The sequence below is a fragment of the Lathyrus oleraceus genome, chromosome 7, assembly GCF_024323335.1.
Source record: "Lathyrus oleraceus cultivar Zhongwan6 chromosome 7, CAAS_Psat_ZW6_1.0, whole genome shotgun sequence".
NCBI lineage: Eukaryota > Viridiplantae > Streptophyta > Magnoliopsida > Fabales > Fabaceae > Lathyrus > Lathyrus oleraceus.
This window is the reverse complement of record NC_066585.1, coordinates 63,603,881-63,616,059: the sequence shown is the minus strand read 5'-3', so window position 1 is coordinate 63,616,059 and position 12,179 is coordinate 63,603,881. Positions and strand designations below refer to the sequence as shown.

The following is a 12,179-nucleotide window of genomic DNA, read 5'->3' as shown; positions in this document are numbered from 1 at the left end:
ATTATTTATATTATTTTCAACTACTTCCTCATCACTCCACACTCCTACTTCACCATCAACATTTTCTTCCACTATTTCCTCCTCAATCTCCTTCTCTTTCTCTCTTTGTTCACTCTCAACTCTTTTTTCATTCTCACTATCCAACTCCCTCCCACTTCTCGTCATAATAGCCTTACAATGCTCCTTAGGATTTGTTTGCGTATTAGCCGAAAAAGAAGGACCGGTTTGTTGTTCGGCGAGTTGCTTGGCAAGTTGCCCAACTTGAGTTTCAAGATTTTTTATGGCCGCGTCATTACTCTTTTGATTGGCCATTGACATTTGCATGAATTGCGTCAATGTCTTTTCCAATTTAGAATTGACGACCGGCGGTTGTTGAGGTTGATACGGATTTTGGGGAGGATTTTGACGGCTAGAAGAACCACCTCCATAACCTTGGTTATGATAATAGTTGCTTCTAGGTTGGAACCCTTGGTTCCCTTGGAATTGTTGTTGTTGTTGTTGTTGTTGAGGGTGCGGTGATAACACGAAATTATATCACATTTTAAGACTTAATTCAATTAGATTATATTATCATTCACTTTAGTTTATCTCATTTTATCAGATATTATGCAGTATTTCCTTGCTATTTATGTCAGGTATCCATTTTGAAGCAAAAGTGAAAAAGGGAAGAAAAGGAGGTGTAGAAAGGAGTAAAAAGGAAACAAATATCAAAGACCAAGCCCAGCCCAAAGAAAGCGCACGTTGTGCCTGTGACGGGCGTCACAAGGGTTGTGACGAGCGTCACACTAAAAGCACCCCTGTGACGAGCGTCACACATGGTGTGACGAGCGTCACACCATTCCACTAGCTTTTTGGCGCAAGTCACGCCCTCAGAAGAATTGAAGAGACGTTGAGAGAGTTCGTGTCCTATGCCCACGCCGTGTATTTAGCCATGCTGAAGACTCGTGGGAAACAAAAAGCAGTTAGAAGCACTACTATAAATAGCTACATTAGAAACCTAAAAGGGCTCCGCTTCCTCTCCCCTCTTTTGCCGTCTACTCTGCCGAAGCTTTTCAACCTTCTGTTTTAGCTTTTGCTTATTTTTCTTTCCAGCATTGTTTATTTTATTTATTTGTTTTGCAAGCTTTACATTCTTTTTCCCTTGCAAATTTACCTTTCCCATTTTAGCTTTTAGATATTTTTTCGCATAATAGTTTCTACACCGGAAACTATTGTGCAACTTTATACCGGATTTAACCTTACGTTATATTCCAGTTTTATTTCCTTGATTTAATTTACTGTTTAATTGAAGAATCCAAGAACAAATCCTACCGGCTTGTGGTGGAGTGTTCAAGACTATTGTATTACGCATTCAGGTTCTTTAATCATTATTTAATATTTTGTTTTATTATTTATCTATATTATCTGCCTGGAATGAGTCTGTTTATGCATGATATAAATTCTTATTTATTTAGCATGTCTGGCTAATTTGCCTAGGTATCGGTATGTAAAGTAAGCAGAATAAGGGATCAAGACTGAGTCGGTCTATCTAAACTTAAAATCAAAATCAATCTTTTTACGGTCTCAACTTACAGGTTTAATAACAAGATTTTTTACAAAAGTAAAAGACATAAAGAAGTTAAAATCAATAGAGCGAGAGTTTGAGATTTTAACTGGACAGTGTAAGTTAGGCATTAATTCTAGATTAGGGCGAGAGCAAGTTTTAGAGTTAATTAAATTCTGACCTTTTCCAAAAAGTATTTTTAAAGATTGAATGTGAGGACGAGAGTTAAGCATTTGGATTTGATTATATAACCTAAGTCAACAGAGCGAGAGTTTGAGATAAGGGTGTTTAAAACGGTCAGTATTTTCTTAAAAGGAGTTTCTGCAACTTTATTGTTTTCAAAATATGGTTTTTGACTTAATTATAAGTGACAGCTACATTAATATAAAATCATGGTTTATTCAACAGAGCGAGAGTTTGAGATAAAACCTTTAACCAATAAAGTTAACCGAAACGATTCATTTTAAAACCAAGAAACCGACAAAGACTTGATTCCCTAGTTTTGACGAACTACATACCGATATCCGTTTCATTAATATTTAATCTAGATATTATTTTAGCTCTTAGTTTTTCCCCAAACAATCAAACATTTTCACCTTAGATTTACGTAGTAACCTTAGATAACGGTATATCGATTCATAAGTCTCTGTGGGATCGATATCTTTTAAAACTACGCGATAGAACTGTGCACTTGCAGTTTGTATCCCATTCTCGACTCACACTGTCGAGCGATCAAGTTTTTGGCGCCGTTGCCGGGGACTTCTATTTAATCGATATCGTAACTCTTCCGTTACGCTGTAGAGACTAAGGTTTCTTTTTCTTCTATTTTCTTTCTTTCGTTGATTTGTATGCCACGCACTCGCTCACAAGGCGAACCGCTCTATTTACGAATCAACGATATCGAACTATATCTCCGAGTCTTACGACGAATTCGGGAATATCGTGCTGAAAACAATCTCCCTCCTATAGACCTTCCTGATCTCAAAGATCTTCCTTCTTTAACCGAGATGGCAGAACCAGCTCGTGCTCTTAGAGATTACGCCGCTCCATCGCAAGATGAACCGCATTCAAGTATCGCTCCGCCCGCAATCGAAGCAAACAACTTCGAACTTAAACCTTCGCTGTTGCAAGCTGTGCAACAGAACCAATTCTCTGGAAATCTTACCGAAGATCCAAACCTTCATTTATCCGTATTTGTCCAATACGCTGATACTGTTAAAGCTAATGGTGTCACTTCAGAGGCAATTCGACTTCGTCTTTTTCCTTTCTCATTAAGAGATAGCGCTAGAAGATGGCTTCAATCACTTCCTTCCAACTCAGTCACCACATGGAACGAGTTGAAGAAAGTTTTTCTTGCCCGATATTTTCCGCCAAGCAAAACAGCTATGTTAAGAGCCCAGATAAACGGATTTAAACAGAAAGACAACGAGTCTCTTTTCGAAGCATGGGAAAGATACAAAGACATGATGAGACTTTGCCCACACCATGGTTTGGAAGACTGGTTAGTAATTCACACATTTTATAATGGTCTCTTATACAATACAAGGTTAACAATAGACGTCGCTGCAGGTGGTGCACTAATGAACAAACCCTATGCTGATGCTTACCAGCTTATCGAGAGCATGGCCCAAAACCACTATCAGTGGGAAACCGAACGAACAACGGTGGAAAAACCTCAACCGAAAACTGGCATGTACGAGATAAGTAACCTTGATCACGTCAATGCAAAAGTGGATGCTTTGGTCCAGAAAATTGAAAGTTTAAATGTATCACCTCCAGCCGCCGTGGTTGCTATAACTCAGAATTGCGAGGTCTGTGGAATCCAAGGCCACACTCCTGCGGAATGTCAACTCTTGACTGGAATCCAAGCAGAGCAAGTAAACTATGCTCAAGGAAGCCCCTATTCGAATACCTATAACCCAAATTGGAAGAACCATCCAAACTTTTCAAATATGAGTAATAATGCTTTATACGCACCTGGACAGTCTCCAAATCAAGCCCCATCTATACCTCCGGGATATCAGAAACCGAATCCATCCATACCTAACAATAATACCCCTAGAAAATCTCAACTTGGAAATCATGATGGAAAACTTTATAGCATCCCAACAACAAACCAATAAAGATTTCTTAAACCAGAACATACACACTGGCGAACAACTTAAACAACTAGCAAGCAAAGTAGATGCCTTGGCTACCCATAACAAAATGCTGGAAACGCAAATATCTCAGGTAGCTCAACAACAAGCACCTACTGCTGCACCAACTGGTACATTCCCTGGACAGCCCCAACCTAATCCGAGAAGCCAAGCTCATGCAATTATATTAAGAAGTGGAACGGAAGTGGAAGGACCGTCTGACCCAAGGATAGAAAACCAAACCCTAAGAAATCTACTGAGGAAAGTGAACCTAAGGAAAAGGAAGAGAGTAATAAGGAAACCCTAGAAAAGAAGGAACCTTATGTACCTCCACCACCTTACAAACCACCTATACCTTACCCTCAAAGGCTTGTTAAAACCAAAGATGTAGGCCAATTTAGAAAATTTGTTGATCTCCTTAAACAATTAAACGTTACAATTCCGTTTACCGAAGCTATTACGCAGATGCCCTCATATGCTAAATTCTTAAAAGAAATTCTTTCTAATAAGAGGAAACTTGAGGATAGCGAAACCGTTACACTCCCTGCCGAATGTAGCGCTATAATCCAAAACATGCCCCCTAAACTCAAGGATCCGGGTAGTTTCTCTATACCCTGTCACATAGGAAAATTTGTCATCGACAAAGCCTTATGCGATTTAGGAGCCGGAATTAGCGTTATGCCTTTATCCATATGTAAGAAACTGGAAATGGGAGAATTAAGACCGACCAAAATGTCTGTGCAATTAGCAGATCGTTCCATCAAATATCCTGTAGAAATCCTTGAAAACGTTCCCGTACGCATAGGTCAGTTTTACATTCCCACTGACTTCACAATTATGGACATTAGAGAAGATGATACTACACCTATTATACTAGGAAGACCATTCTTAGCAACTGCCGGTGCAATCATAGACGTAAAACGAGGACGACTCACCTTCGAAGTAGGTGAAGAGAAAATTGAATTCATTCTTTCCCAATTCTTGAAAGCACCTGCAATAGAAGATACATGTTACTTCATGGATATCATCGATGAATGCATAAAAGAAGCAGAGTCAGGAGAAGACAAATCATCAGACTATCTTTTAAGGACAAATCTAAACAATGCCTAGCAATAACACCGGATCCTACGCAGTGTCTTAACAAACCAACCCCTGATTTGAAAACACTTCCCAAAAATCTGAGATATGAATTCCTAGACTTAGAACTTGAACGACCTGTGATAGTTAATGCAGATCTAGGAAGACTCGAAACAGAAAAACTCCTACATATCTTAAGAAAATATCCAACCGCACTAGGATACCACATCACCGATCTTAAAGGAATAAGCCCTTCTATTTGTATGCACCGCATCATGTTAGAAGAAGACTGTAAAACCTCTAGGGAACACCAGAGAAGACTAAATCCGATCCTAAGTGAGGTAGTAAAGAAAGAAATAACCAAGTTATTGGAAGCAGGTATTATATATCCTATATCTGATAGCAAATGGGTTAGTCATGTACACGTTGTACCAAAGAAAGGAGGCATAACCGTTATTGAAAACGAAAAAGGAGAAACTATAACTAAACGAATCGAATCGGGATGGAGAATGTGCATTGATTATAGGAAACTAAACAAAGCAACCCGAAAAGATCATTTCCCTTTACCATTCATTAACCAAATGTTAGAACGATTAGCTAAACATTCACATTTCTGTTATCTAGACGGTTATTCAGGCTTCTTTCAAATACCAATTCACCCTGATGACCAAGAAAAGACAACATTCACATGCCCTTTTGGTACCTTCGCTTATAGACGAATGCCGTTTGGTCTGTGTAATGCCCCTGCAACTTTTCAAAGATGCATGATGGCGATTTTCGCCGACTTTCTCGAAAACATCATGGAAGTATTTATGGATGACTTTTCTGTATACGGACAAAGTTTCGAAGAATGCCTTGAAAACCTAGAAAGAGTTCTTGAGCGATGTGTAAAAGTAAACTTAGTACTTAATTGGGAAAAGTGCCACTTTATGGTACAAGAAGGAATTGTTTTAGGACACATCATCTCGAACAGAGGAATTGAAGTAGACAAAGCCAAAATAGAGGTAATCGAAAATCTTCAACCCCCAAGAACCGTGAGAGAAGTACGAAGCTTTTTAGGACACGCCGGTTTTTACCGACGATTCATCAAAGACTTCTCTAAGATAACTAAACCCTTAACCGAACTGTTGATGAAAGATGCTGAATTCATATTCGACGATAACTGTTTAAAAGCATTTCAAACTCTTAAACAAGCATTGATCTCCGCACCCATTATGCAGACACCAGACTGGAATGAACCATTCGAAATAATGTGCGATGCCAGTGATTATGCTGTAGGTGCTGTTTTAGGACAAAGAAAGGATAAAAAGCTTCACGTTATATATTACGCTAGCAGAACCCTGGATGAAGCACAAATGAATTATGCCACAACCGAGAAAGAACTCCTAGCAGTGGTATTTGCGCTAGATAAATTTCGTTCTTACTTGGTAGGAGCCAAAATAATAGTTTACACCGATCACGCTGCTATCAGGTACCTTTTAACAAAAAAAGATGCTAAACCTAGACTCCTAAGATGGATCTTGTTGCTACAAGAATTCGACTTAGAAATCAAGGACAAGAAAGGAACTGAAAACGTAGTAGCAGACCACCTCTCTAGACTTGAGAACCTTGAACCGGAAAGAACATCCATTAATGATGATTTCTCGTATGACAAACTCATAGCTACTTTGGAAGAGAACAACTCCGACATGCAAGTAGAAACCACCTTAGCTATATCTGTCACACCATGGTACGCTGATCTAGTCAATTATTTAGCTGCCGGAATAGTTCCACCTACTTTATCTTACCGGCAGAAGAAACGATTCTTCCACGACATAAAACACTATTACTGGGATGATCCCTTACTTTTCAAAAGAGGCCCCGATGGTATTTTCCGTCGATGTATACCCGAAGAAGAGGTAGAAAGTATAATCCAACACTGTCACTCCGCGCCTTATGGTGGACACACAAGTACATCCAAGACCTGCTCTAAAATCCTACAAGCTGGCTTTTATTGGCCAACTATTTGGAAGGACGTGCATACGGCTATTAAGGAGTGTGACAGATGTCAACGCACGGGAAACATATCTAGACGTGACGAGATGCCACAAAAAGGTATTTTGGAAGTAGAGATTTTCGACGTGTGGGGGATAGACTTCATGGGACCTTTCCCATCCTCTTTCGGTAACAATGACATACTTGTGGCAGTTGACTACGTATCAAAGTGGATCGAAGCTATAGCTTCTCCAACAAATGACACCCGAGTAGTAACTAGACTCTTTAAAAATATAATATTTCCGAGATTTGGCATCCCAAGAATAGTAGTCAGTGATGGTGGATCGCACTTTATATCCAAGGTACTCGAAAAACTACTACTTAAATATGGAGTGAGACATAGGATAGCAACACCTTACCACCCTCAAACCAGTGGACAAGTGGAAGTGTCTAACAGAGAAATCAAGCAAATTCTAGAAAAAACGGTCGCCACTTCAAGGAAAGATTGGTCATTGAAATTACCAGAAGCTTTGTGGGCATACCGAACTGCTTATAAAACTCCCATAGGGACGACCCCATTTAAGCTCATTTATGGAAAATCCTGTCACCTCCCGGTAGAATTAGAACATAAAGCCTATTGGGCTATTAGAAATTTAAATTTGAATTATAAAGCCGCCGGTGAAAAGAGAATCCTTGACATAAACGAATTAGAGGAACTCAGAAGAGACGCCTATGAAAATGCCAAAATCTATAAAGAAAGAACAAAACAATGGCATGACAAGCGTATATCAAGGAAAATCTTCAAGCAAGGTGACGCAGTACTTTTATTTAACTCTAGACTAAAGTTATTCCCGGGGAAACTACGATCCAGATGGTCAGGACCTTTTCATATCACTAAAATCTTTCCCAGTGGAGCGGTAGAAATAAAAGGACAATCTACAGAACCGTTCACCGTAAACGGGCAACGTCTGAAACATTATCACTATGCGGAAACCAACGAGGATTCGCAAATTCTACACTTAGACGAAACGCCCCCAGGACCCATCAATTATATTTAACAGTTTCTTTGTCGAGCTTGCGACATTTAAACAAAGCGCTTGGTGGGAGACAACCCACTAATTAGTTTGCTATTTTCTTATTCTATTATTATCATTTCACTATTTTCTTTCTTAATTATTCTTTTAATTTTTTGTTTAGTATTCATTCTTTATTTATTCAAAAATATAAAAAAATATAATAATAATAATTTTTCTTTCTTTCGGCATTTGGCCAAATCCTGACTTAAACTCATGTTTTCTTTTCTCTAGCTAACACTAACCAGATGGGACATTTTGATCGTATGGGTATCAAGTTCAGAGGAATGGCTCAGAAACAAAAGTTTGAAGAATTAGCCGCTAGAGAGATGCTACCTAGTTTATATGCTGATGAATGGGCTATGACTGCCCTTGGACTGAGACAGAGTGTCCTGTATCTGCTGAATCAGATAGGATGGGAGACATCCCCTATCCTGAGACATTTCACCACCTACCGGAGACTCACACTAGAATTCCTTAGTTCATTAATCTATCTACCCAGCCATGGAAAAGGAATTAGCAGAGGTTTTATCCAGTTCAGAATGTTCAATATGGAGTACCAATTTAATATTAGAGACTTTACCAACCTTTTGGGTTTTCCTACCTCCTTTGATACATTCACTGTAAGCCAGGAAGAACTTTTTGAATATAGAGAGCTTGAACACTTTTGGGGTAAGCTGACTGGAAATGATGAGCCCGAAGAACATGAGTTTCTCTCTGGAAGCATACACAACCCAGCCTTCCGCTATTTCCATAAGATCCTGACACACACTTTATTTGGGAAGAAGCCAAATAGTACTTCAGTTTCACGTGATGAACTCTTCATCATATTTTGTGCTTCCCAGAACCGTCCAGTAAACGGCGCTACTTTTATGTTAGCTAATTTGGACCACCTTATCCAGGATGAGCGAGCACCCATTAGAATAGGCGGTTTGATAACCATGATAGGTAATGCTATTGGATTGCGTCAGCCTATGCTTGACCTGACCCTTTTTGTGGCATTACTACTATGAGTATACCCTTCCTCTTCAACACTATGTTCATAACGAACTTAGGGTCTGATGAGTTTGAGCTTATGATTGATAACCAGGTTCTCTGCCTATTCACCATGCCCGATCCTAGGACTAGTGTTCATAACCAAAGGAACTGGCTCTATAACCTGAATGAAACCCCAACTCCTGCTGGATCCACCGAATCCATCCAGGATTATGAGATTTGTGATGACTATGAGCACTATGTTGACCATATCTCTCATGCTGAATCTGACCCTCAGACACCTTCCGGCTACTATGATATTGATCCTCCTCCTCAGCCTGTCCTGACCGAAGAATCAGCCATGCCTGATCTCCGACATCATATGCCAGGAACAGATATTAAAACCGTCATTGAAGCCTTGATGTCAGAGCATCACGCCCTCAGGGAAGATTTCCACAACTTGAGGCATAAAGTCCTAGAATACATGAGCAGCACGGCAAGTCAGTTACGTATGTTGCGGCATCGTGTTAACTCTTTTGCTCCTCCGGCCAGAGATCCGAAGATAGATGGAATTTAGTTATTTCTTTCTAAGTTATTTAGTTTTAGGCTAGATTTTTCATTAATGTTATTTGAATTCATGTTCGCATTTATTTTCCTTTCATTTCATTGTTTTCCCTTCCTGTATTACATTATGTTAATTTTATTAAAGCTTTTATCTAAATTTATGCAATGGCTATGTTCTCTACTGTTCTACTGTTACTCAGAATGAATTATTATTATGTGAAATAGAATAGCATGCAACACAAATTAATTAGCTAAATTAAATAGAACAATCTAAAAACCAAATAAAACAAAATAATCAAAATAAATTCATCTCCAGATTAATTATGTGAAGCGCTGCTGAATGCCCTGCCAAAAAGAACTGTGTGACGAGCGTCACACACTCCATGACGAACGGCACGCATAACTCCTGTTACGAACGTCACACCCTTGTGACGAGCGTAACGCCCCTCAGACATGTGAACGTTAGGGAGCCGTTGGAGACGAACGTTACACCCCTTACCTTTTTACATTCCCCATTCACTTTTCATTTAACCACACTTAATTACTCTTCAACCACTTTTTCTTTCTATCTTCCAATCCTTCTCCTATAAATACCTACCAAAACCTCCTTCATTCACCACAAACAATTCTCTCATATCAAATATACAATTCTTTTCCACTCCAAATCACTCCTTCAAAATTCATCACAATGGCGGGAAATCAAAATTTCGGAAATATCATCTTCCGATCCGGAGATGACAACTATCAGCAAGAGCAATTCGAGCGTTTCCAACAGCGAGGCGTCGTTTCCACCAGGTACCCCGATTTACCTTGTTTACAACAATTAGGCCTACTCCAAGGTATCGAATGGATGCTCCGCCTAGCCGACTTAACCTTCCTTTGCACTCATAATCAACCCACCTACCCATCCCTAACCTTAGAATTCTTAAGTTCATACGACTACACCACTCCCGCCGGTGAAGACGAATTTCTAACCGGTACGGCAACCTTCCGTATGTTTAACACCGAGTACTCTCTAACCCAAAACCAATTGAGTACCATGTTACAATTTCCCATAGAAGGTCAGGTACACCCAGAATCCCTCCAAACTCAAACTGGAACACAGTTGACGTTTTCGGCCTTTTCAAGAAAATTTCCGGTATAGATGCCTACAACTGGGAAGAGCTCCTTCTTTCCCATATACATAACCCAACCATCCGGTACTTTATCCGCATCTTGCAAAACACAGTTTTTGGAAGACCAAACAACAGCAAGGTCAACTCAAAGGAGCTATTTTTCCTCCAATGCGTCTTCGAACCGGATACTAAGGTAAACGCCGCCTCCTTTCTATTTCATCATATCCGCACCTTATGTGCTAGAGGCCGGCAACCTTTTATGATTGGTGGATTAATCACCACCATAGCACTTGGCCTAAACCTAGGGGATAAACTCCAAACTTTAGAATCTCTACCTCCCCTATCTATGGATATCAGCTACTGTCGATCCAGCCGCCTGATTAAGAACAGAGTAGGCGGAGGATATTATCTTATGGTGAACAACCAGGCAGTCCCAAGCGTTGTTCTACCAAATATCGCCCTAACTGATGTCACAAACCCCGACCGCCACCTCTATGATCTAAACGCTCCCGAAGCCACCGAGCCTTCACAAACAAACCCGCCCACAGACGAGTTTGAAGCAATGGAGCAAGGTGATCATCCTCCTACACAACATTCAGTCCCGCTCAACCCTTCCGGTAATGCAACTAGCCCATCCTCCCAACGTTGTCGACGAAGAAGGCCTGCAACCAACGACGACATTATGGATGCTATCGATGGTATGCAGGCACAGAATGCAGAGATGATGCAGATGATGCGTCAAATGCAACAGCAACAGGATGCTCGGAATGCCATAACCGACCAGCGGTTTACGGAGTTGTTTAGCAGGTTCGACAACTTAGACATACGTCAAAGATCACCAGGTCCAAGAACCAGAGGCGGAAGGCAGCCTTAGTTGTTATTTTCTTTGCATTTCCATTTTGTATTTCTTTCCCTTAAAACATTGAGGACAATGTTTAGTTTAAGTATGGGGGGAAACAATATTCTTCCTATTTCCATTTTTCAAGTATGTTACCTTCCCTTTCATTGTTATTTCCCTTTCTTATTATCTAAAAAAAAAAAAAAAAAAAATTTATTTTAAGTTAAGTCCGAGTGTGAAAATTTCTATTATCCATTCCCTCAATTTTCTTGAGCCATAACAAAAAAAATTTTTTAACACACCCAATAAGTATAAAGGTTGCTTACTTTATAAAACTTGAGTGAAATCAAAACAAAATCATTACCATAACAACGCTCTGAGAACCTCAATATGTTAGATCAGGATAAGTACCTATTATACCGATTCCTCGAACTTTTAGTTTTATAACAACCCCGAGTAGTTTATACGAGAAGTCAGCACCGTCTTAATAGCAAACTACGTGGAGAGCCGATGAATATAAGTGAATGATCCCCAAAGTAACATAAAATATATGAATATATCAGGAAATGCACTGATTAAATTAGGTGATCCTTACCAGATCATTTAATCTAAAAGTTGCAGATCATGCAAAAACACAATATGAAAAATCCATTATGAGTTGGTTCAGTAGGTATCTGGTACTGAACTTGGTAGGGCGGACTACGGTTCGATCCCCCGCAATTTGCAATGGACTGAATAATGAAGTTATCCGACTTATGTACCAGAACTTCTAGCGAAAAGCGGATCATAATCACTAACCGGTTACTCCACTATGTGCGCGAAAAGATAAAGGGCTTAATGTGATTTCGCTAGAATGAAAATGGGTAAAATAAGACTAAAGGA

The 12,179-nt window shown here is 39.7% G+C and overlaps 2 pseudogenes; one reads left to right on the top strand and one right to left on the bottom strand.

The window, feature by feature from the left end:
- Window positions 1-12,179, top strand: part of LOC127102042 (probable CCR4-associated factor 1 homolog 11) — a 56,383-nt pseudogene that overhangs the window by 30,688 nt on the left and 13,516 nt on the right.
- Window positions 2,936-3,035, bottom strand: LOC127109066 (uncharacterized; annotated as a pseudogene).